At 56.8% G+C, this 21,910-nt stretch overlaps 2 long non-coding RNA genes across 8 annotated transcripts; one reads left to right on the top strand and one right to left on the bottom strand.

Annotated features, from left to right (window-relative positions):
• Positions 1-19: 19 nt before the first annotated feature.
• Positions 20-15,426, top strand: LOC103345321 (uncharacterized). 3 transcript variants are annotated; one of them, XR_016218449.1, is made up of 4 exons: positions 20-1,540; positions 3,286-3,480; positions 8,660-8,848; positions 15,289-15,424. It is a non-coding gene; the product is annotated as an uncharacterized LOC103345321 (long non-coding RNA). The 3 variants fall into 3 exon arrangements; XR_016218448.1 differs by lacking the exon at positions 8,660-8,848 and having other exon boundaries at positions 1,231-1,540; positions 15,289-15,426; XR_515264.5 differs by lacking the exon at positions 8,660-8,848 and having other exon boundaries at positions 1,237-1,540; positions 3,314-3,480; positions 15,289-15,426.
• Positions 6,170-21,151, bottom strand: LOC108175690 (uncharacterized). 5 transcript variants are annotated; one of them, XR_016218445.1, is made up of 6 exons: positions 20,990-21,151; positions 20,035-20,254; positions 18,990-19,362; positions 18,281-18,840; positions 12,851-15,668; positions 6,170-6,977 (listed from the first exon to the last, which is right to left on the bottom strand). It is a non-coding gene; the product is annotated as an uncharacterized LOC108175690 (long non-coding RNA). The 5 variants fall into 5 exon arrangements; XR_016218443.1 differs by having other exon boundaries at positions 18,281-19,362; XR_016218444.1 differs by having other exon boundaries at positions 6,694-6,977; positions 13,558-15,668; positions 18,281-19,362.
• Between the last annotated feature and the right edge of the window lie 759 nt (positions 21,152-21,910).

Raw genomic sequence — 21,910 nt, 5'->3', positions numbered from 1 at the left:
GGAAGAGCGCGCGGTGGGGCGCATCGGCAGTGCCGGGGGTGACTAGGGAAGCCAAGTTTCCTTGTGGTCGCCATCAGCTCTCTCCGAGCCAACCCACGTAAACCGGCATCCTAAATGAAAAAACTAGGGACCCGGGCCCTTCCCGTTCCAACCGAAGGCAGCCCCGAGGCCCTGGGGGAGGGGGACGAGTTCCCGAGCGGCCTCCCCACCCCCACCCCGCGGAGACGGTCCCTGCGCTGGAGAGCGTGGTCGCCTCAAGGACAGCGGGCGCGCGATCAGCAGAGCGCGGGAGGCGCGGGTTCCGCGCCGCGCGCGCCTGGGCTCGGACCCCCACGTCGCGGCGTGGTCCTGGCGGAGCGGCAGGGGCGCGAGTTTTCGGGCTGGGGCTCGGAGCCGCCCTGCCCATACTCCCCCGGAGCGTGGAACAGTGCTCGGGGCGAGCTGTGCCCTGAGATGCAGGGAGAGGGGAACGAGGTGACCCCCTCTAGAGGCGCAGGCCTGCCCCATCCCGCCTGGCGGTGCCCTCGGAGCGGCCGCGCCAGGCGCTGCTCCCTGCCCACGTGGGCCCCGGGACCCCTCGGAGATGGAATTCGTTGTCAGTTAGCCTGGGCCCCTTAAGTGGCACAGAAATCCTTTCTCAGAAGGGCAGGTTTGGGGAGAGACGGGGGAGGATGGGTGGGGTTGGGCCGTTAGGAAACCAGGGGACCCCCGCGGGACGGCGGGGCTGGGTCTCCCGCAGCTGCAGAGGGGTTGAAGCTGGGGCCGAAGGTTTGGAGAGGGAACCTGAGTCTCCCTGAAACTGCAGGGCTGTGCCCTTAATCCCCCCTTCTAGCCCCCACTGTCGAAACTCAGGGGGCGACCCCGGGCTGGGGCGCAACGTGCCAGGGCCGCTGGGCCTCCTCTCGCCCCGTGGCTGTAGTGGCTCCGCATGGCAGAGCCCGGCGCTTGCCCCCCCACCCCCCACTGCCGCTTGGGGTGGTCTTTGCACCCAGGACTTGGGTGCGACCAGGGCGACCCCCGCCGCGGCCTCTACCCAGCTTGCACGTCGGGGTCGGTCCTCCGCGGGGACCCGCCGCATCAGCGGGACCCAGGCCGGGCTGCGGGGGCCTGGCCGGAGGAGAAGCCCCCAGGGGAAGCTGGGGGAGAAGCAGACCCTCCATCCCCAGGTATGCCAGCCTGGTCTCGAGGAGGGGGGGGGGTCCTGTAGATTGGCCCAAGGGAGATGGGAGCTGCGGGGTTGGTGCAGGGTGAGCACAGGCTCGGCGTCCGCTCCCCTGCAATCCGCTGCGGGAGGCCCCAGCCCTGGGCTTCTCGGTCGGCGAAGGGAGAAGGCCGGGGAGGCCCGCATCCCCCTGCCGGCCCCCCTCCGCTCCCGCTGCAGCACTTAAGATGCAAATGTGCGCGGTGATTAGCCGCGGGGTCGCTAATTACCGCCGGAGCCATTCATTACGCTGTCAGCGCGCGTCGCGGCCCGCCGGCTGCGCGCTCCCCGCTGGCTGCCCGGGGACCGGGTTAGGGGCGCGCGAAGGCCGGGGTAGGGGTGAGTTGGGGTCGAGCTGGCGGCCCGGGAGGCAGCGGGGGCGGGAGAGGGGACAGTGGGGGCGGGCGGACGATGCAGACCTTAGGGTGGCAGGGGGAGGGGAGGAACGGGAGGCGGCAGGGAATGGGGGCGAAGCAGCGAGGCTACCGCGAAGGGGAACCGTGGGGGAAGGGGCTGGCGCCGAGGGAGGGAAGGCTCCCGCACAGGCTGGGGCTGGAGAGGGGCAAGACCTCGTGTGGAAGAAGCGGCGTGGCCCACTCGCAAGGCAGCCTTCCCAAGTTGAAACAAAAGCGCGATCTGTCCCCGTGCGCCCGCGCTCGGAGATGTGAGTGCGTCTCTAAATCCCTGCAAGGAGACAACACCGTGACATCCGTAACCTCTGTGGCTGCATCCAATTTTGGCTGCTGCCTCTAGGAAGAGGACTGTGAAATATGAGTACAAGATCGAGGCTCCTGCCAAGTCTTGGAGCAGCCGGGGTCAATGGGGTGTGACCCTGACTCTAAGCTCCTTTAGCTTCTTCTCCCTTTTTTTTTTTTTTTTAAGATGTATTTATTTATTTGAAAGGCAGAGTTACAGAGAGGCAGAGAGAGAGGCAGAGACAGAGGAAGAGAGAGAGAGAGAGAGAGAGAGCTCTTCCATCCACTGGTTCACTCCCCAGATGGCCACAACGGTGGGAGCTGAGCTGATCCAAAGCCAGAAGCCAGGAGCTTCTTCCAGGTCTCCCACGTGGGTGCAGGGGCCCAAGCACTTGGGCCATCTTCCACTGCTTTCCCAGGCCAAAATAGAGAGCTGGATCGGACGTGGAGCAACCGGGACTCAACGCTGCGCCCACATGGGATGCCGGCACTGCAGGCAGCGGCTTTACTTGTTATGCCGCAGCGCCAACCCTATCCTTTAGCTTCTCTCTGCCTCTGGGGGACCTGGGCAGATTTACTTCACCTTTGTGCCTCAGTTTTGTCATCTGTAAAATGGACTCACTGCAGTCACCTGTCTCACCCAGGCCAGCCTTAGACCTTGAGGCAGGGGTGTAGAGGGTGAGGATGCCACCTGCAGTGCTGGCATCTCATATGGGTGCCGGTTTGAGTCCTGGCTGCTCCACATCCGATCCAGCTCTCTGCTATGGCCTGGGAAAGCAGTAGAAGATGGCCCAAGTCCTTGGGCCCCTGCATCCCTGTGAGAGACCCAGAATAAGCTCCTGGCTTCAGATTGGTGCAGCTCCGGCCATTGTGGCCAACTGGGGAGTGAACAAGCAGATGGAAGACCTCTCTCTCTCTGCCTCTCTTTCTCTGTGTAACTCTTACTTTCAAATAAGTAAATAAATCTTAAAAAAACAAAAACAAACCTTGAGTCAGTTACTAGTTTCCGAACTGTTATTTGTGATTAAAATGTTCCAAAAAAATGTTTTAAGGGAGACGAAGGGAAAAGAAGGTTGGGGAAAGGATGGGACGCAGAATGCCTTGGAAACAGCGGCTGCCCTCCTGAGTCAGGGGCTGTGAGTGGCCAACAGGATTTCTTTCACTCTGGGAGGAAGCCGGGCGAGGGGTGGGCAGACAGCACTCCCCTGTGGCCCCAGGCCCTCCTCTGCTAAGGCCCTTGGAGACCTGCCCTGTAGCTCCAGCCTCCTGTGGCCCAATCTCACACCCAGACAGGGCGGATCTCCCGGTGTCAGCCTGGCCTCCGGGCAGGTCCTTGGGAAGAACAGGAAGTTGTGGGCACTGTCCAAGGTCTTCACTGCTCCCTCCCAGGTTGAAGCCCCACCCTCTTCCCTTCCAGGGTGGGGTCATGGCTGCTTGTCACTTGTGGAAACTGAGGGTGAGAGAGCTCAAGGGGTTCGCCCCCGCCTTGCCCAACCGAGGAAGCAGCCACCGCAGGTCTTTGAGCCCAGCCGCTCCGACCCATCTCCCTGCTTGAGGAATGGACTTTCCAGCTGCCCACTGAAGGTATGGGTTGGCTTTTCATCAGGATAGCGCGATACCTGGGCAGGCTGACTTGATACAGGAAAGAGGTTCATTTCAGCTCCGGTTCTGTAGGTTCACAGTCCAAGGTCAGATCGGGTGCACCCTCTGCCCGGAGCATGCATGGCAGAAAGCTGGAGCGAGCGTGTGTGAGCGTGTGTGTGAGCGTGCATGCCAGCGTGCACTTGCCGGGGGTGGTGGGGTGGTGTCTCTCTCCCTTTCCTTGTAAAACCACCAGGATATTTCCAGGCTCCACCCTGGTACCCCATCTAATCGCTGTCCAGAGGCCCCACCTCTGAACGACATGGTTGGATTAAGTTCCCAGCCTTAACCACATTAACAGAGCGTGTGAGAAGAGGGAGGGAAGGAGGGAGACAGAGGAGGAGAGGGAGTGAGTGGGAAGCTGCGCTGCCCTTTGGCGCTCTCCTCTGGGACTGCAGGCCATCATTTCCACTTCATTCTCTAGGTTGGAAAGATGCCCAGCCCACATCCAAGGAGAGAACTAGATTCCACTGCTTTTTTAAGAAAAAAAAAAATTGAAATCAATTTATTTGAGAGGCAGAGAGAAGCAGATTGAGAGAGATCTGGAGATGAGCTTCTATCTGCTGGTTCACTGCCCCCCGCCCCATGCCTACAGCAGCCTGCCCAGGGCTCCCACGTGGGTGGCAGGGGTGAAGCAGCCTGAGCCGCTCCAGCCGTCCCCTGTGGTCTCTGGGGTGTGCATCAGCAGGAGGTGGAGCCAGGAGCCGAGGCGGGAGCCTCCCTGATTTGGGATGTTTGCCTCTTAGCCCACTCCCTGCCTGGGGGCTCTGCAGCTGGAAGGGAGCTGTATCAGAATCCATGGTCGTTTCAGAACCACAGAAGAGGCATTCCGTTCCCAGGGAATCAAGGTGTTGAAGCAAATGTATGGAAAGAGCGCCGGGCCGAGCAGGAGAGCTGGTTGGTTTCCTGGCACACGGCATGAACTTAATACATGTTTGGTGAATGATCGCCTGGGTGACAACTTATCTGAGGTTGTTTGCAAGGGTGGAAGATCAGTCTCCACCTCACAAGACTTCCCTGAGGGCTGAGTGGGGTTATGGGTCCCCGAGCTCTTTGTAAATCTAGCTTAATGATGCCTGTGAGTGCCCGTGGCCTTGGAGACTCTGCGTCTGGCTGCCCAGCTCAGCTCCCGGCCCTGACCTCCTCACCATGTCCTGTCTCCAGGAATCCCAACTCCAGCTGTACCTCTCGCCTCCGGGCCTCTCTTCCTCTTCTGTCGGCTCCAGCCCCGTGCGTGGGGAATGGGGGCGCGCGCTGCACGCCCCGCGCGGGGCCATTCGGGGACAAGAGTCATTAATCTTGCCCAACATTCAGCTGCTTTCTCAGCAGACAGGACAAGTTGCCTCAGACCTGGGAGGCAGAAGAGAGAGGATGTGGGGGTCTGGAATGGCCGAGGAGGGGGTCGGTGGTTAGAGGAGGGGTGGCCAAAGCAGCCATAGCCCTCCCCTCCACACACACACTCCTTCTCTGGGTGCCGCCACCAGCTCCCCCATCTTCTGCCAGAAGCTAAAGGCAGGCGCAGTAAACAGCTGCTCACCTGGGCAAAGTTAAGAGAGCCCAGGACTTCCCAGGAGCCTGCTGGGATGCCGACAGCCCCCTCCCTATATCCCTTCCCACCTTTGGATCAGCTTCGCTCTCTGAGTTCTCCCAACTCCACTCTGACCAAAACAGAAGCGAAAGGATTTGGGTGGTGGAGGGAGGAAGAGAGCCGATCGGCTGAGGGAGTTGGGGTTATGGCTGACGTGTAGTCTGCATCATGCGGCACCAGGCAGCTTGCATGGAACAAGGCGTGGGAGCCACAGGCACGGAGAGGTGGCTGCTGCGCACTTCCTGGGTGAGATGGAGCTGGATCCCAAGTCAGACGGTCCTCAGTCGCGGCACCAGGTCCCCTGCGGGAGGAACGGGAGGCAGGGCAGGAGACAGCATCGGGGGCCTCCCCGGCTGTCGTTAAGGGAGGATCTCCAACCCCAGGGTGAGTTCTCTCCCCGCCTGGCATATGTGGCGGAGCTACAGTGCTTGGTTTGGGTCTGTTTTCCCAGAACATAACTTCCCCTTGGGGGTGTACTTTTGTTTTGTTTTGTTTTGTTTATTTGTTTGAAAGGCAGAATGAGAGAGAGAGAGAGAGAGAGAGAGAGAGAGAGAGAGAGAGAAAGATCCTGCATCTGCTGGTTGCCCAGATACCCATGGGGATGTAGCACAAAGAGACACTCTTTTTTTTTTTTTTTTGACAGGCAGAGTGGACAGTGAGAGAGAGAGACAGAGAGAAAGGTCTTCCTTTTGCCGTTGGTTCACCCTCCAATGGCTGCCACGGCCGGTGCGCTGCGGCCGACGCACCACGCTGATCTGATGGCAGGAGCCAGGTACTTCTCCTGGTCTCCCATGGGGTGCAGGGCCCAAGGACTGTGGGCCATCCTCCACTGCACTCCCGGGCCACAGCAGAGAGCTGGCTTGGAAGAGGGGCAACCGGGACAGAATCCAGCGCCCTGACCGGGACTAGAACCTGGTGTGCTGGCGCCGCAGGTGGAGGATTAGCCTAGTGAGCCGCGGCGCCGGCCTAAAGAGACACTCTTGGTACGGGATGCAGGCATCCCAAGTAACAGCTTAGCCAGGTATGACACGGTGCCCACCCCTCTTGTTATTTATTTATTTATTTGTATTTATTTGACAGGCAGAGAGATGGAGTGACAGAGAGACCTCCCATCTTCTGGTTCACTCCCCAAATGCCCAGAGCAGCCAGGGCTGGGGCAGGCCAAAGCCAGGAGCTTAGAACTCCATCCTGATCTCCCACATGGGTGACAGGGGCCCAAACACTGGAGCCATCATCTGCTGCCTCCCAAGGTGCACGCATGTCAACAGGAAGCTGGACTGGAAGTGGAGCAGCCGGGACTCGAACCAAAGCCCATGTGGGATGCCGGCGCTGCAGGTGGGGGCTTTACCCACTGCGCCACAGTGATGCTGATAGTCCTTACTTCTTGGGATTGTCTTGGGCTGTCCTCCCAGCCCCTCCATGGCCTGCTCGCTCCTCTTCCCAGAATAAGGCTCAATTCCTTACCCACCGGCTCACATCTGAGCGGCAAACCTTGCACACAGACCTGCAAAATGGGGCACAAAAAAAAAAAAAAAAAAACGCCAGCAAAAAAACCCAAAACGAAGCAGGGAGACAGAGCCGCAGGCCCCAGCTGTTTGTTGACAGGCAGGATGCAGGCCCAGTGTTTTATTCTGATTGTGTGTGATGGAACATTTTCTGCCTCATTTCAATGGGGAGTGGCTGTGTCAGCTTTTTCCCAGCGTTGCCTACATAAAGCACTTCTGCTTTCACTTCCTGTTGAGTCAGGCTGTGATGAACGATGTCATTCTGTTGCTGCGAGACCCTTAGGGTCTGGAGCGTGGAGAAGCAGCCAGGGATCAGCTCCATCCTTCTTTGGCACTGCCCGGTGGTGCTGGTGAGAGTGGAAACAGCCGTTTCACCTAGCGCCCCCGACACCCCCGTTCCCCAGCTCACCGGCCCAGAGCAGAGTCCCCAGATCGATCTGGGTGCCTCGGGGATGCCCCTGGCTCGGGGTGACACTCAGCCAAATACCCTTTTATGGCCACAAGGGCCCCGGTGGTTGTCTCCTCCTCAGTGAAGATGAAGTTATTCAAGTGTGCCCGCCATCTACTGTTCTGAAATCCATCACAAGGTGCCCCGTAAATAGCCTCCCAGAAGAAAAATTTTATATTCAGCAGGCGAAAGAACATATTTTGTTTGCAAAATTCCCAGGAGAACTCTCTCTCTCTCTGTGCCCAGAAATTCTGTGCACCCGCTGATGGATGGCCTGCCCAGTGACCCTGCCTCGGAGAGATGATGGAGTTGGGACTGGATGGCACCTGCTCCCGTCATGGCTGCCCTGGAGAAGTCACGGGAGCGGGAAGCAGTGGGCCTGTTGTACCCCCGGGTCCTCGCTGGGGTTGTGGGTGCACCTTTCAGATTCTGCACCAGAGTCCGTGTGGCCTGTTCAGGTCCTCAAGATTCATGTTTTCACATGACAGCTTCAGGTCTCTAAAATAATATTTATTTATTTATTTTCCACAGGAGAGGCACAGACAGACAGACAGACAGACAGAGCTCCCATCTGCTGCTTCGCTCCCCAAATGCCTGCATTGGGAGCCGGTGCTGTGACGTAGCGGGTGAAAGCCACAGCTCAACGCCAGCATCACACACGGATGCCGGTGTGAGTCCCGGCTGCTCCAGTTCCCGTCCAGCTCCCTGCTGGTGTGCCTGGGAGGACAGCAGAAGACGGCCCAAGTGCTGGGGGCCTCTGTGCCCACGTGGGAGACCTGGAAAAAGCTCCTGGCTCCTGGCTTCAGTCTGGCTTAGCCCTGGCTGTTGCAACCGTTTGGGCAGTGAACCAGTGGATGGAAGATTTGTCTCTCTGTCCCCCTCTGTAACTCTGCCTTTCAAATTAAAATAATAATTTATTTTTTTATTTATTCATTTTGTTTATATTTTTTTTGGTAGATGCAGGGGCCCAAGCACTTGGGCCTTTTTTTTTTTTTTTAAGATTTCTTTTTCTTGAAAGTCACAGTTACACAGAGAAAGAAGAGGCAGAGAGAGAGAGAGAGGTCTTCTATCCACTAGTTCACTCCCCACATGGCCACAACGGCTAGAACTGAGCTGAAACCAGGAGCCAGGAGCTTCTCTGGGTCTCCCACGTGGGTGCAGGGGTCCAAGCACTTGAACCAACTTCCACTGCTTTCCCAGGCCACAACAGAGAGCTGGATTGGAAGTGGAGCAGCCGGGTCTTGAACCAGCACTCACATGGGATGCCAGCACCACAGGCAGCGGCTTATACCTGCTATGCCACAGTGCCAGTCCCTAAAAGCAATTTAAAAAAATACCTGCAATGGCTGGGGCTGAGCCAGCTTGAAGCCAGGAGCTCCATCCACATCACCCATGGGTAGCGGGGACCCAACTATGCAGGGCGTCACCTGCCTCCTCGCGGGGTTGCATTCGCAGGAAGCTGGAATCAGGAGCTGGAGCTCAGGCTGATATCCAGGTTCTGCAATACGGGACGTGGGTTTCCTACTCAATGGGCCAAGCACCTGTCCCAGTGGTTTCAGGTTTTCATTTGTTTACTTTTAGACAAGAAAAGAGAGAGAAGGACAGGAAGAGACAGAAACCCAAGAGTCTGAGCTAGAACCTCCTGTGTTAGCAGGAACCTGGAGTTGGAAGTGGAGCTGAGACTTGAGTGGACACAGACACTTGGACACGGGATGCTCGTGTCCTGAGCGGCGTCTCAGTTGCTCCACCAAATGCCTGCACCAGTTTCAGGTTTGTGTGTGTGTGTGTGTGTGTGTGTGTGTTTTAAAGATTCTATTTAGTTATTTGATAGGCAGAGTTACAGAGAGAGAGAGAGAGAGCGAGCTTCCATCTGCTGCTTCACTCCCCTAATGGCCGCAATGGCCAGGGCTGGGCCAGGCCAAAGCTTAGAGCCTGGAATACCATCCAGGTCTCCCGTGTGGGTGCAGGGGCCCAAGCACGGGCCATCTACTGCTGCTTTCCCAGGCGTATTAGCAGCTAACTGGATCGGAAGTGGAGCAGCCGGGACTCGAACTGACGCCCATATGGGATGCTGGCAAGGCAGGTAATGGCTCAACCCACTGTGCCACAGTACCTAAAACCAGTCTTAGGTTTTTAAAGATTGCTTGTTTAGGTTATCTGTTAGGGGCTAAACTTCGCAATGGTTCCTTATTTCTGATGATGTGGTTTGGCTGGACTGAGCTGTGGCCCCTCACATGGCTGCATCCAGCAGGGAGCCGGGGCGGGCTTCATCGGCTTCATCATGTATCTGAGGCCCTCTGGAGGGCTGGGGGTGCAGGCCAGGCCTCCCTCGGCGTGAGCCGGAGCCCCAGCTTCCTCCCTGAGTGACTGATACAAAAAAGATGGGAATGGGGGCTGCCAGGCCTATAAGTCACACATTCGCACTTCCTCCGCATTCTGTTGGTCAAACTGAGATAGATGCCATCTGGGGCAGCAAGCTGCAGCTCCTGGAGGGAGTTCTTTATTTATTCGAAAGGGAGAGAGAGGCACAGAGAGAGAGAGAGAGAACTTCTATCTGGTTCACTCCCCCAGAAGCTTGCAACAACTGGGGCTGGGGCTGGGCCAGGCCAAAGCCAGGAGCCAGGAGCTCCCTCTGGGTCTCCCACGTGGGTGGCAGAGAGAGAGCAAAAGCAAGAGCGAGAGCGAGAGAGAGAGCACACTTCCATCCACTGGTTCTCTCCTCCAATGGCTGCAGCAGCCAAGCTGGGCCAGGCAACTTCTGTTTGAAACTTTACAAGTCCCCCTGGAAATCCTCCCTGACCAGGGGCTGTCATAGCTGGGGACGGAGCAGACTGGGGCAGGGGAAGGAGACTCTGGGCTTTCTCTGGAGTTTATGCGGCTTCCGTTTATTTGAGGAAAGTGTCAGCAGCTACCACCGCCCGTGGCTACTGCTGCTGCTTTCTTGTTAATCTACGATGGGACCACTTCCATCCATCAGCTGCCCAGGTCCTATGCTGGAGTGAAGGGGCCAGGGGATTGCTGGCATCTCTCCTGATAGCCTGCAGGGCTCGCCACCATTGCCTGTACCCCAAGGACCGACGCAGGATCCACACTGGGCCTGTCTTGGTTAGATCAGCAGTTTGAAAAGCTCGCATAGGATGTGAAGAGCCCCGTGTCCCCGTTGTTGGTTGCTGTGTAATAAACTGTCCTGGCGGGGCAGTGAGCCAAACAGCTGCCTGCGATGCCAGCTTCCACGTTGGAGCACTGGATTTGAGTCCCGGCTGTTCCACTTCCGATCCGTCTCTCTGCTAATGTACCTGGGGAGGCAGTATAGGATGGCCCAAGTACCTGGGCTTCTGCCACCTCTGTGGGAGATCTGGATGCAACTCCAGGCTCCTGGCTTCAGCCTGGAGCAGCCACGGCCATTGTGACCATTTAGGGAGTGAACCAGTGGATGGAAGATTCTCTCTCTCTCTCTCTCTCTTTTTTTTTTTTTTTTTTTTTGACAGGCAGAGTGGACAGTGAGAGAGACAGAGAGAAAGGTCTTCCTTTGCCGTTGGTTCACCCTCCAATGGCCACCGCAGCCAGCGCGCTGCGGCCGACGCACCACGCTGATCCGATGGCAGGAGTCAGGTACTTATCCTGGTCTCCCATGGGGTGCAGGGCCCAAGCACTTGGGCCATCCTCCACTGCACTCCCGGGCCACAGCAGAGAGCTGGCCTGGAAGAGCGGCAACCGAGACAGAATCCGGTGCCCGGACCGGGACTAGAACCTGGTGTGCCGGCGCCGCAAGGTGGAGGATTAGCCTAGTGAGCCACAGTGCTGGCCAGATTCTCTCTTTCTTTCTCTCTGCCTTTCAAAAAAAAAAAAAAAATCTTTAAAAAATAAATGATTTGGGGCTGGCACTGTGGCATAGCAGGTAAAGCTGCTGCCTGCAGTGCCGGCATCCCATATGGGCACCTGTTCGAGTCCTGGCTGCTCCACTTCCGATCCAGCTCTCTGCTATGGCCTGGGAAAGCAGTGGAGGATGGCCCAAGTCCTTGGGCCCCTGCATGCATGTGGGAGACCTGGAAGAAGCTCCTGGCTTCAGATGAGCTCAGTTCCAACCACTTGGGCCATCTGGGTAGTGAACCATTGGATGGAAGATCTCTCTCTCTCTGCCTCTGCCTTTCGAATAAATAAATAAATCTTGAAAAAGTTATTTATTAAAAACCATTTTAATAATAATGTTAAGACTCTTGCTTTTTTCAGATTTAAAAAAAAATTATTTGAAAGAGTTACAGAGAGAGGAGGAGAGATAGAATAGGAGAAATGTCTTCCATCTGCTGCTTCACTCCCCAAATGACTGCAACATCCGGGGCTAGGCCAGGCTGAAGCCAGGAGCCAGGAGCTTCTTCCAGGTCTCCCACACAGGTGCAGGGGCCCATGCACTTGGGCCATCTTCCACTGCTTTCCCAGGGCATCAGCAGGGAGCTGGATTGGGAGTGCAGCAGCCGAGTCTCGAACTGGCGCCCAAATGGGATACCAGTGTCTCAGGTGGAGGCTTAACCTGCTACGCCACAGCACTGCCTCAACCTTTTTCTTTTTTTAAGATTTATTTTATTTTATTTGAAAGACAGAGTTATAGAGAGAGATAGAGACAGAGAGAGAGATCTTCCTCCACTGGTTCACTTCCCAGATGGCTGCAATGTCCGGAGCTGTGCTGATCCGAAGCCAGGAGCCAGGAGCTTCTTCCGGGTCTCCCACGTGGGTGCAGGGGCCCAAGGACTTGGACCATCTTCCACTGCTTTCCCAGGCCACAGCAGAGAGCTGGATGGGAAGTGGAGCCGCAGGGACTCAAACCGGTGCCCATATGGGTTGCAGACATTGTAGGCAATGGCTTTACCTGCTATGCCATAGTGCCAGCCTCAACCTTTTTCATTCTTAGTTTCACAAAGACTGTGTGTAGTGGAGCTTCCCCAAAGTCCTATGACATGTGATACTGCCACAGATTAAATGCAGAAGCGCCATAGGGGTGCCAGTTTGTGTCCGGGCTGCTCCTCTTCTGACCCAACTCTGCAAATGGCCTAGAAAAGCAGCAGAGGATGACCCACATGCTTGGGCCCCTGCACCCATGTGGGAGACCCGGAAGAAGCTCCTGGCTCCTGGCTTCAGATCAGCGCAGCTCCGGCTGTTGCGGCCAATTAGGGAGTAAACCAGCGGATGGAAGACCTTTCTCTCTTTCTCTCTGCCGCTCCTCTCTCTGTGTAACTCTGCCTTTCAAATAAATAAATAAATCTTTTTTAAAAATTCAAGTTTTAAAAACAAGTCAAGCAGGGAAAGTAGTTTTTCTTATTGAATAATGAATGGTCATAAAATTGCCAATTTGTGATAGGGGGCTGACGTACAGTGAACAAGCTCAGGAGAGACCATGGCTAAACCAGACCCACACTGTCAAGGGCCAGGCAGTCACCTCCTCTGAGGGGTACAGCCCTAGGGAAAGTCCCCGGGGGGCCAGATAATGACCAGAGCTGTGATGGGTGGGTTTTGGGTCAGGGGGCTAGTTTTGTGACTCACCTGATATCCCTGTAGTATACACATTAACTGAGAACACTGGCTGATCGAGTTCTTAGCAAATGGCCTACGATTTTGACAATCTCATGAGTGAGCTACAGAGAGAGGGAGAGCTGTTTTTTTTTTCTTTTGCAAAATGTTTGAAGGATAAATGAAAGAGGGAGGGGTGGACAACACCAGGGAAAGAGGGAGATTGGCGGTTCAGAAGTGGGTGGGGTCAGAGAACGGTTGGTGACTGACCTAGGCCTGGGCGGGGGTGGGGAGCCCAGTAGGAGGAGGGAGGGATCCAGGGCCCTCACCACACTCGTCTCTGGAAGGAATCGATGTTACCTGCTGAGGGCAAACAGAGTGGGCAGAAATGGCGTGGGGATTATCTCCAAGTGGCTTTGTTGAGGGCCCACATTTGAGGATGTGAGGTGCGAGATGTTCATGGGAAATGCTCCTGGGCAGGTTCAGAGGCCCTACCCCACCCCCACTGGAGCACCTGGGTTTGACTCCAGCTCCTGCTGCTGCACAGTGCCCGCCCTCCTGCCTCTCACCGCGGACCTGCACTGGGGTCTCGGCTCCCCGGGTTCCAGCTTGTGGGGAGTGAACCAGCAGATGGGAGCTCACTCTCTGTCCCTGCCTCTCAAATAAACACATAAACATTTTGAACAAGAAGAAAAAGGATTCACAGAGAAGAGAGCAGCACTATGATTCTGTTTTACATTTTTATTCATTACTTTTTATTTGAAAGGCAGAGAGACAGAGAGAGATCTATCCACTGGTTCACTCCTCAAATGCCAGCAACAGCTGAAACTCAGCCCGGGTCTCCCACGTGGTTGGCCGAGACGCAAGCACTTGAGCCGTCACCACTGCCTCCCAGGGTGTGCGTCAGAGTCTGGAGTGGAGCTGGCACTCCAACCCAGGGGCTCCGAGGCAGGGCGCGGCCATCGCGGGCCTCTTACCTGCTAGGCCAGGCTCCTCCCGCAGCAGAGCTGTCAATCACTCATCCATTCAGGCTCTCTCCGGGTCTCCACCACCTGACAGGCAGCGCTGTGAGTGCGGGGCTAGGACTAGTGACGCTGACGTAAGGCAGTGTGTGCTCATCCCCACCTCCCGGCGTGGAGCCATCACCTTGGAGCCCACTCTGAGCAGGAGGGTGGCCAGGGCCCTGCGTGCTCCTTTGCTGGCGGCAGGTCCCGGCGTGTTTGTGCAGCCGGAGCCGTGCCTCAGTATCCGTTCTCCCTTGCCCCGACTTCATCCACGGAGGCCGTGCACCCGGCTGAAAGGCATTTCCCAGCCTTCCTGGCCAAGCAGGAGTGACTGGCAGTTCAGGGCAATGGGAGTGGACCAGCAGCTTTGTAAAGCTCATCAACTTCTCCCTGCGAGAGACCACGTGGAGCTCCTGGCTCCCGGCTTCAGCCTGGCCCAGCCCTGGCCGTTTCCACCACTGGGGAGTGAAGCAGCAGATGGAAGCTCTCGCCGCAACTCTGACTTTCATCAATCAATCAATATCAGGCTTTGGCCTGGCCCAGACCCAGCCATGTGGTCCTTTGGGGGAGTGAACCAGCAGATAGAAGGTTACTCTGTCTCTCTATGTAACTCTGATTTTCAAATAAATACATAAATAAATAAATCATTAAAAAAAGAGGCCGGAGCCACGGCTCACTAGGCTATTCCTCTACCTGCGGTGCCAGCACCCCGAGTTCTAGTCCCAGTTGGGGCGCCGGATTCTGTCCTGGTTGCTCCTCTTCCAGGCCAGCTCTCTGCTGTGGCCCGGGAGTGCAGTGGAGGATGGCCCAGGTCCTTGGGCCCTGCACCCGCATGGGAGACCAGGAGAAGCACCTGGCTCCTGGCTTCGGATCGGCGTAGCTCTGGCCGTAGCAGCCATTTAGGGGGTGAACCAACGGAAGGAAGACCTTTCTCTCTGTCTGTCTCTCACTGTCTAACTCTGCCTGTCAAAAAGAAAAAACAAAGAGGAAGTGGAGCAGGCAGCCAGGACTTGAACCGGCACCCACGATGGCACTCCTAGCAGGGTAAACTGCATTGCAATGCCACGCCCACCCCCACCGCAGCAGCTAAGTCAGCACTTGGGACCCAGTTGAGTCGTGCCCTACTCGGCGTCTCATCCAGCTCCTGCTGATGCACACCCTGGCAGGCAGCAGCCGATGGATCAGGTCCCCGAGTCCCTGCCACCCATGCGGGAGACCCAGTTGGGGTTCCTGGCTCCTGGCTTTGACCCGGCCCTCCCAGGCTGTTGTGGGCATTCAGGGAGTGAACCAGCAGATGGAAGACCTCTCTCTGCTTTTCAAATACAATGAAAATATTTAAATACAAACTTAAAAAAAAACTGTCCATATGAAGACAGTGCTGTGTGAATCCCCTTCTCTGAGGTATCTGCGCCAGTGAAACTCAGACACAGAAAACAGATGGTGTTGGGGGGGGTGTGTGGGGGGGAGTTGCTGGGTAACGGGTGCAGAGTTTCAGTTTTGCAGCGTAGAAAAGTCTGGAATCTGTTGCTCAGCCGCGTGGGTATACTGAGCACTACCGAGCGGCTCGCCTGGGAAACTGTGGGATGTGTTTTTAGCCACAATTAAAACGTAAATGAAACTGTCTGAGTATGCCTGGGGAGATCACTGTGGAAGGTGGGGTGGGGCAGCTTTGCAAGTGTCCCAAGGCTCTCGCCCCCTTCACAGGACCTGGGAGTCTAGACGGTTGTCCTAGGCGTTTTCCCAAGAGAATGCTCGTGGAATTCCAGTCGGCAGACCCATCCTCCAAGGAAAAGCCTTGGGATCACATCAAAGACTCCAAGAAGAAGCGAGAGTGTAGCCCGGGGGCTCAGACGCCTGTGGCGACTCCTGCGTGCCGCATGGGAGGACCTGGGTTCAAAGCCCGGCTCCGGCTGCTGACTCCAGCTTCCTGCAGATGCAGACCCGGGAGGCAGCAGCGACGGCTCAGGTGTTGGGGGAGACCTGGCTGGAGTCCCCCACTGTTGGCTCTGGTCCTGGCCATTGTGGGCACTGGGGAGAGAACCAGTCAGTGGGAATCATATAGAGGGAATCCTCTGTCTCTCTGCCTGTCAAATAAATAAAAATATTAAAAAATCAAACCCATGCATAGTTTTTTTTAATAATACATGCTTTCCATTAATATTTCAAAGAGCCTCATGTAATGGCGTGCTGTGGCGCCTCTGCACAGCTCTGCCTTCCATGGCGTCAATTGTGAGCTCGAAATTAGCTGAAGGGGAAGTATTTACACCATGGAAATTAGCAAACATGACAAGCACAGAGCCTGACTTATTGTCTTATAAATCACCAAAACTCATCCGTCAAACACAACCTTAGGCTGGCAACAGTTGCGAGAGTTCAGCAGAACCAACAAGACTGTTCTATGCGTCAGTCATGCGTTGCACGGCCTTTATATCAGTACAATTTCTGTGTGTGCATATTTGATATAAACAGTGCCCTTTCCCCCTGAAGAGCCGGCGGTTAAACATTTACCAACCCGCCTCTCAGCCAGGAGCTCCGTGCCCTGTGGCTGGCCTTGGGGTGGTGTTGAGGAAGGGTGGGCTGGAGCAGGCACAGAGCTCTGGGAGGGCCCCGCAGCTCAGCGGAGGGCCCACGGGGCGAGGTTGCAGGGCGGAGAAGGAGGCGAGACTGGGGATAAAAGCGACACTGCTTTGTCACGTGCCCAGCAGGTCGGGCAGGTGACGGCTGTGGATCGGCACCGAGGGGCTTGGCTGGCGCTCGCCCGTGCCAGGGCCAGGCTAGGACTCGTGGAGGACATTTTTCCAGGCAGTTGGCAGGAGAAGCTTGCCTGGGCAGTCCTGGCTGCACTCTCCCTGTTCTAACTCAGTGAGTGTGCAGTGGGCTGTGTTCCCGATTCCATGCTCGGAGCTGTTGGCTAAGCTGCGTGGTGACTATGAAGCTGGCTTGCGTGGAGGCCAGCAGGCTGCCCAGCGCTCAGCTCTCCTGCCGTGTATGGGCAGATAACCTCTGAAGTGTCTGGCTAGGCGCGTGGGTGCCCCAGGTGGCACTGCCCGTGGAAGGGGAGCAGTGAGGGGAGACCACGGTAGAGCCAGGTTGGGGTTGGTGACTTGTTCCCTAGACTCAAGCCACCCAGGGACCCCATTTTAAAAAATGATATCGGGGCCGGTGCCGTGGCCCACTAGGCTAATCCTCCACCTAGCGGTGCCGGCACACTGGGTTCTAGTCCCGGTCGGGGTGCCGGATTCTGTCCTGGTTGCCCCTCTTCCAAGCCAGCTCTCTGCTGTGGCCAGGGAGTGCAGTGGAGGATGGCCCAGGTGCTTGGGCCCTGCACCCCACGGGAGACCAGGAAAAGCACCTGGCTCCTGGCTCCTGCCATCGGATCAGCGCGGTGCGCCGGCCGCGGCAGCCATTGGAGGGTGAACCAACGGCAAAGGAAGACCTTTCTCTCTGTCTCTCTCTCTCACTGTCCACTCTGCCTGTCAAAAAAAAATAAATAAATAAAAATAAATAAATTAAAAAATGATATCGGGGGCCGGTGCCGTGGCCCACTTGGTTAATCCTCCGCCTGCGGCACCGGCATCCCATGTGGGTGCCGGATTCTGTCCCAGTTGCTCCTCTTCCAGGCCAGCTCTCTGCTGTGGCCCAGGAGTGCAGTGGAGGATGGCCCAGGTCCTTGGGCCCTGCACCCGCATGGGAGACCAGGAGGAAGCACCTGGCTCCTGGCTTCGGATAGGCGTAGCTCTGGCCATAGCAGCCATTTGGGAGGTGAACCAACGGAAGGAAGATCTTTCTCTCTGTCTCACTCTCTCACTGTCTATAACTCTACCTGGCAAATAAATTAAAAAAAAAAAAAAGAAAAGAAAAGAAAAAGAAAAAGTGATATCAGGGGACCAGCCTTGTAGTTTAGTGGGTTAAGCCACTGCCTGTGGCACCAGCATCCCATATGGGTGCTGGTTTGAGTTCTGGTCACTCCTTTTCCAATCCAGCTCCCTGTTACTGCACCTGGGAAAGCAGTGGAAGATGATCCAAGTGTTTGGGCCCCTGCACCCATGCAGGAGACCAGGAAGAAGTTCCTGGCTCCTGGCTCCAGCATGGGCCAGCCCCGGCCGTTTCGGCTGTTTGGGGAGTGAACCAATGGATGGAAGACCTTTCTCTCTCTCTCTCTCTCTCTCTCTGTGCCTTTCAAATAAGTAAAATAAATCTTTAAAAAAGCAAAAATTTAACATTAAAATGATACCAGTACTTTGCTGAGCAATAGCTCACACAGGATAAATGGTACATATTTTAATCTTTTTTAAAAAATTAAAAAAAAATTTTTTTGACAGGCAGAGTGGACAGTGAGAGAGAGAGAGACACAGAGAGAAAGGTCTTCCTTTGCCGTTGGTTCACCCTCCAATGGCCGCCGCGGCCGGCACACCACGCTGATCCGATGGCAGGAGCCGGGTGCTTCTCCTGGTCTCCCATGGGGTGCAGGGCCCAAGCACTTGGGCCATCCTCCACTGCACTCCCTGGCCACAGCAGAGGGCTGGCCTGGAAGAGGGGCAACCGGGACAGAATCCGGCGCCCCGACCGGGACTAGAACCCGGTGTGCCGGCGCCACAGGCAGAGGATTAGCCTAGTGAGCCGCGGCGCCGGCTTCATATGAATTTTGACAATTTTTACACGGTGTCACCTCCACCCAAACAAGGTCTAGGATCACCTGTCACGGCAGACACGTCCTCTCGGTCCCAGCCAGTGACTCTGTCCCTCAGTTTCCTGTTCTTGAACTACTCGGCTTGGAATTACGCCGACAGGAGAGCCGCCCGGGCTTTGCCTGCTCAGCACAGTGATCTGAGATTCACGCGTTCTGCTGACGGTGCTCCTCACTCACTTCCGCTGAGTCGCGTCGCTCTGTGCGGGTGCGCGCTCCCTGGTGCAGGGCTGCCTGCAGCTCCCGCCACCCTCAATAAAGTTGCAGCTCGTACTCTTGGTCTCTTTGTGAGTGTTCTCGTTCCTCTTGGACGTGTCTGGGAGTGCAGTTGCTAGGTCGAACGGTCGCTCAGTTTGAATTTTTGGGAGACGACTGTACCATTTTACTCCCACCAGCAGTGTGCCGTCTTGTCGCTCAGAGCCCTCTAGTGGTGGGAAATGGTATCTCACCCTGAGGACTGATCACGGTCTCATGGGATTTTGGCCATTTGTACACCTTCCCTGGAGAAATTCCTATTCAGATGCCTTGCCCAGTTTTTTAAATTGATCTAGGCAATTTATTTTATTTATCTGAAAGGCAAAGAGAGAAAGGTATTCCATCTGCTGGATCACTTCCCACATGGCCACAATGACCAGGGCTGGGCCAGGCTGAAGGCAGGAGCCCAGAACTCCATCCGGGTCTCCTACATGAGTGGCAGGGACCCAGTTACTCGGGTCACCTTCTGCTGCTTTCCCAGGCGCATTAGCAGGGAGCTGGATGCTAACTGGTGCCTGACATGGGACGTGGCAGCTTAACCTGCCGTGACACACCAGCTTCGCGTTGCCCAGTTTTAGGTGGGTTTCTTGTCCTTGTGATTGAGTTGGAAGAGCCCTTCACATGTTTTCGATGCAACCCTCTAATCGGCTGGATGATCAGTGAGTACTTCCACACATTGCCTCGTAGGGAGAGAAGACAAGCAGGGCCGGGTGGTGTGGCGCAGGGTGGAGGCGATTTACACAGGGAGGTCTCGGGTGAGCTCCCCTGGGAAGCTGGAAGAGCCGACCTCATTTCCATGGCTCTGCAGTCAAGAGGGTGCCACTGTGTCCTTGCTCCTGTGCAGCAGGGCACATGCCACATACATGTCACATACATGTCTCCAGACCAGGAGTGCTGAGGGGTTCAGGGGCACAGGAAGCTCTTGTCTAAGAAAGGAGACTTGTACAGCAACCTTCTGCAGGACTAAGGGCCCAGGCGATTGCAGGGTTATCTCGGGGCAGCGTGATGTGGCTCCGGAGCCATGCAGCCCTGGCTGCTTCCAGGAGCCTGCAGCCCCTCCTGACGGCTCTGTAGTATCAGGTCCCGGGAGTTTTGCCTCAGAAAGCACACGGGGCAGGCCGGCAGTGCCAGGAGCAGCCCTCCACTCTCCCCTCCAGCAATGCGTGCCTGCGTTGTGCTCTGCAGTGCCCACAGGCGCCCAGTAGGATCAAGCCCCGGCTGCCCACAGTGTGCCCTGCTCACCACTGCACCCTATCTTGGTCCTTTCTTCCTTCGTTTCACTTTTGCTACTTCTCTACAGGTGCTTCCTGGGACTCTCTCAAAGTGACCATTTGTGCTCTGGTCCCCATCTCTGAGTCGACCTCTGGGGACAGCCGGCGATCGATGCACCCGTTCTATTTCCTGGGGCAGATCGGATCCCGTTAGCTCTGGGCACCTCACTTGCCTCATTTATAAAACGGGGGCAACAGCATTTATGCGACAGGATATCCCAGGACTGAGCATCTCACCCTGGCATTCACAGGTTCAGGGCTACTGCTGGTCGTTGTCTCGGTTGTCTGCTGGCTGCGCACACATCTGTTCTCCTGGACACCCCTGCACGGACGTGCCTCACTCAGCGTCGGTGGGCAGGAAAAGACAGGCAGCCCGGAGCCGCATCACGGGCCTGCGGTTGCATTACCACTCCCAGGGACGCGCTGCCTGCTGTCATGTGACCACGCCCCGGGCGTCCTGTAGGGGGAGCCTTTTTTAGCTTTGCAAGAGCAGGGGTGTGAGACCCCCACTCTGAGAAGCAGCTTGGGATTGGCTCAGGCTCTCCCACTGCTGCCCTGCGTCAGAGGGACGTGTCCCCAGGGAGGACGTGGGTGAGCGAGCACTCACTAAACACGTTCTGTGTCCCAGGCACCGTCCTGTGTGTTACATGTGTTAATTCACTTCAGAGCCCACGAGACACGAGACGTGAGGCGCATCATCCCTACTCTGCGCATGTGAAAAACAGATTCAGTGAGGATGAGCACCCTGCTCACACCCACCCTGCCGGGAAGGGGCGGGCGTCCGCGGTCAGTGCGTTCCCTAACCACAGCGTTCTGCCGGCTGTGGCCAGGCCGTGGCAGGCTGTCAGCAAATGCCTTGAAAGCTTAAGTGATTTTCCCTACCGATAGCATTGTTCTCGTCCTTTGCCTAAATGCAGGAGGTGTGACCCCCTAGGACAAACCCAGGCTTCCCGACGCTCTTCCTGGTTCTGCTGTTTACCAAGTAGGATTTTCTGACTTTCCAGATTGCCATCAGAGGGGAACCCCAACACCTCCCTGCAGGACCCACGTGAACTCCAAGATGTCTCCTGTAAACCCCGCGTGCGGACCCCGTATCTCTCCCCTGTAGACCACAGCGTGGGCCCCTCAGACCCTGTCCTGAGGCCCCCATGGACTCCCCACCCCTCTCCCATAGGGGCCACACTTCACAAACCTCTGGAGGCTCCATTTGTCACTCGCCGGCCCCTGCTCTGTGGCTTGGCCTAGGCTTGCGTCCCGGCACGGTCACCGTGGGGTAGCCAGGGACAGGAGCAGCAGTGGCCCTGGTGGCCCTGCCCGTAACCCAGGACGCTTGCTTCCTGGTCCGCCGGGTGGCCGCGAATTACTTCCTGCTGGGCCCTTTCCCCGCCCCGGGGTGCCTCCCTCCTTCCCTCTCCCGCCCTCGTCCTCCACTGCTGTTTTCCACGCCCTCCCCCCAGCTGTGGGAGTGAGGCCCCACTCCTGGCCGGCTGGAGCCAGACAATGGGCCCCTGTTCTGGGCAAAGAATCTCTGCAGTGTCTCCCACCCCGCTACAGCCCCCTTTCAGGCCAAGATGGCGCGGGTGGGGGTGGGAGGTAGGGGCAGTGCCCAGGGTGGAGATGCCACAGAGGGGGCTGCTGAGTGACCGCCACTCACAGTGAAAGCCCGCCTTCTGCCCCCAGCCCCTGTCCCCGCTCAACCCTCCAAAGTTCTGCAATTTTAAACATTCAGCCTGGGTTCTCTCTTTCCTTTTGTTTGAAAGGCAGGTAGACAGAGAGATTTGGGTTCACCGCCCAAATGCCCACAGCAGCCAGGGCTGGCCAGGTCGAAGCCAGGAGCCGGGACTATGGGCTGCAGGGCGCTGCGCCAAATGCCCATTCCAGTTTTTAATTTTTTTACTGGCAGGTCGCGGAGGCCCCCGGGTCCGGCCTGGGGTCTGATTCTCCCCAGTTTGCATATTTGCAAGCTGGGGCCAGACCGCACTTGACTCCGTCCCGGCGTCCGGTCCGCCCGGGCCCGAGAACCAGCACCGCGGACAGCTCCCGCCCCCGGCCGCGGGGGGCTGCCGCACCGCAGGCTCTCGCGAACGCAGGCATCGGACCCAGGAGCGGAGCG

This window comes from Oryctolagus cuniculus, chromosome 12, assembly GCF_051225735.1.
Source record: "Oryctolagus cuniculus isolate XC-2025 breed Fujian yellow rabbit chromosome 12, ASM5122573v1, whole genome shotgun sequence".
In the NCBI taxonomy this organism is placed as follows: Eukaryota; Metazoa; Chordata; class Mammalia; order Lagomorpha; family Leporidae; genus Oryctolagus; species Oryctolagus cuniculus.
The sequence above is the reverse complement of the archived record's forward strand: the minus strand, read 5'-3'. Positions and strand labels throughout refer to the sequence as shown.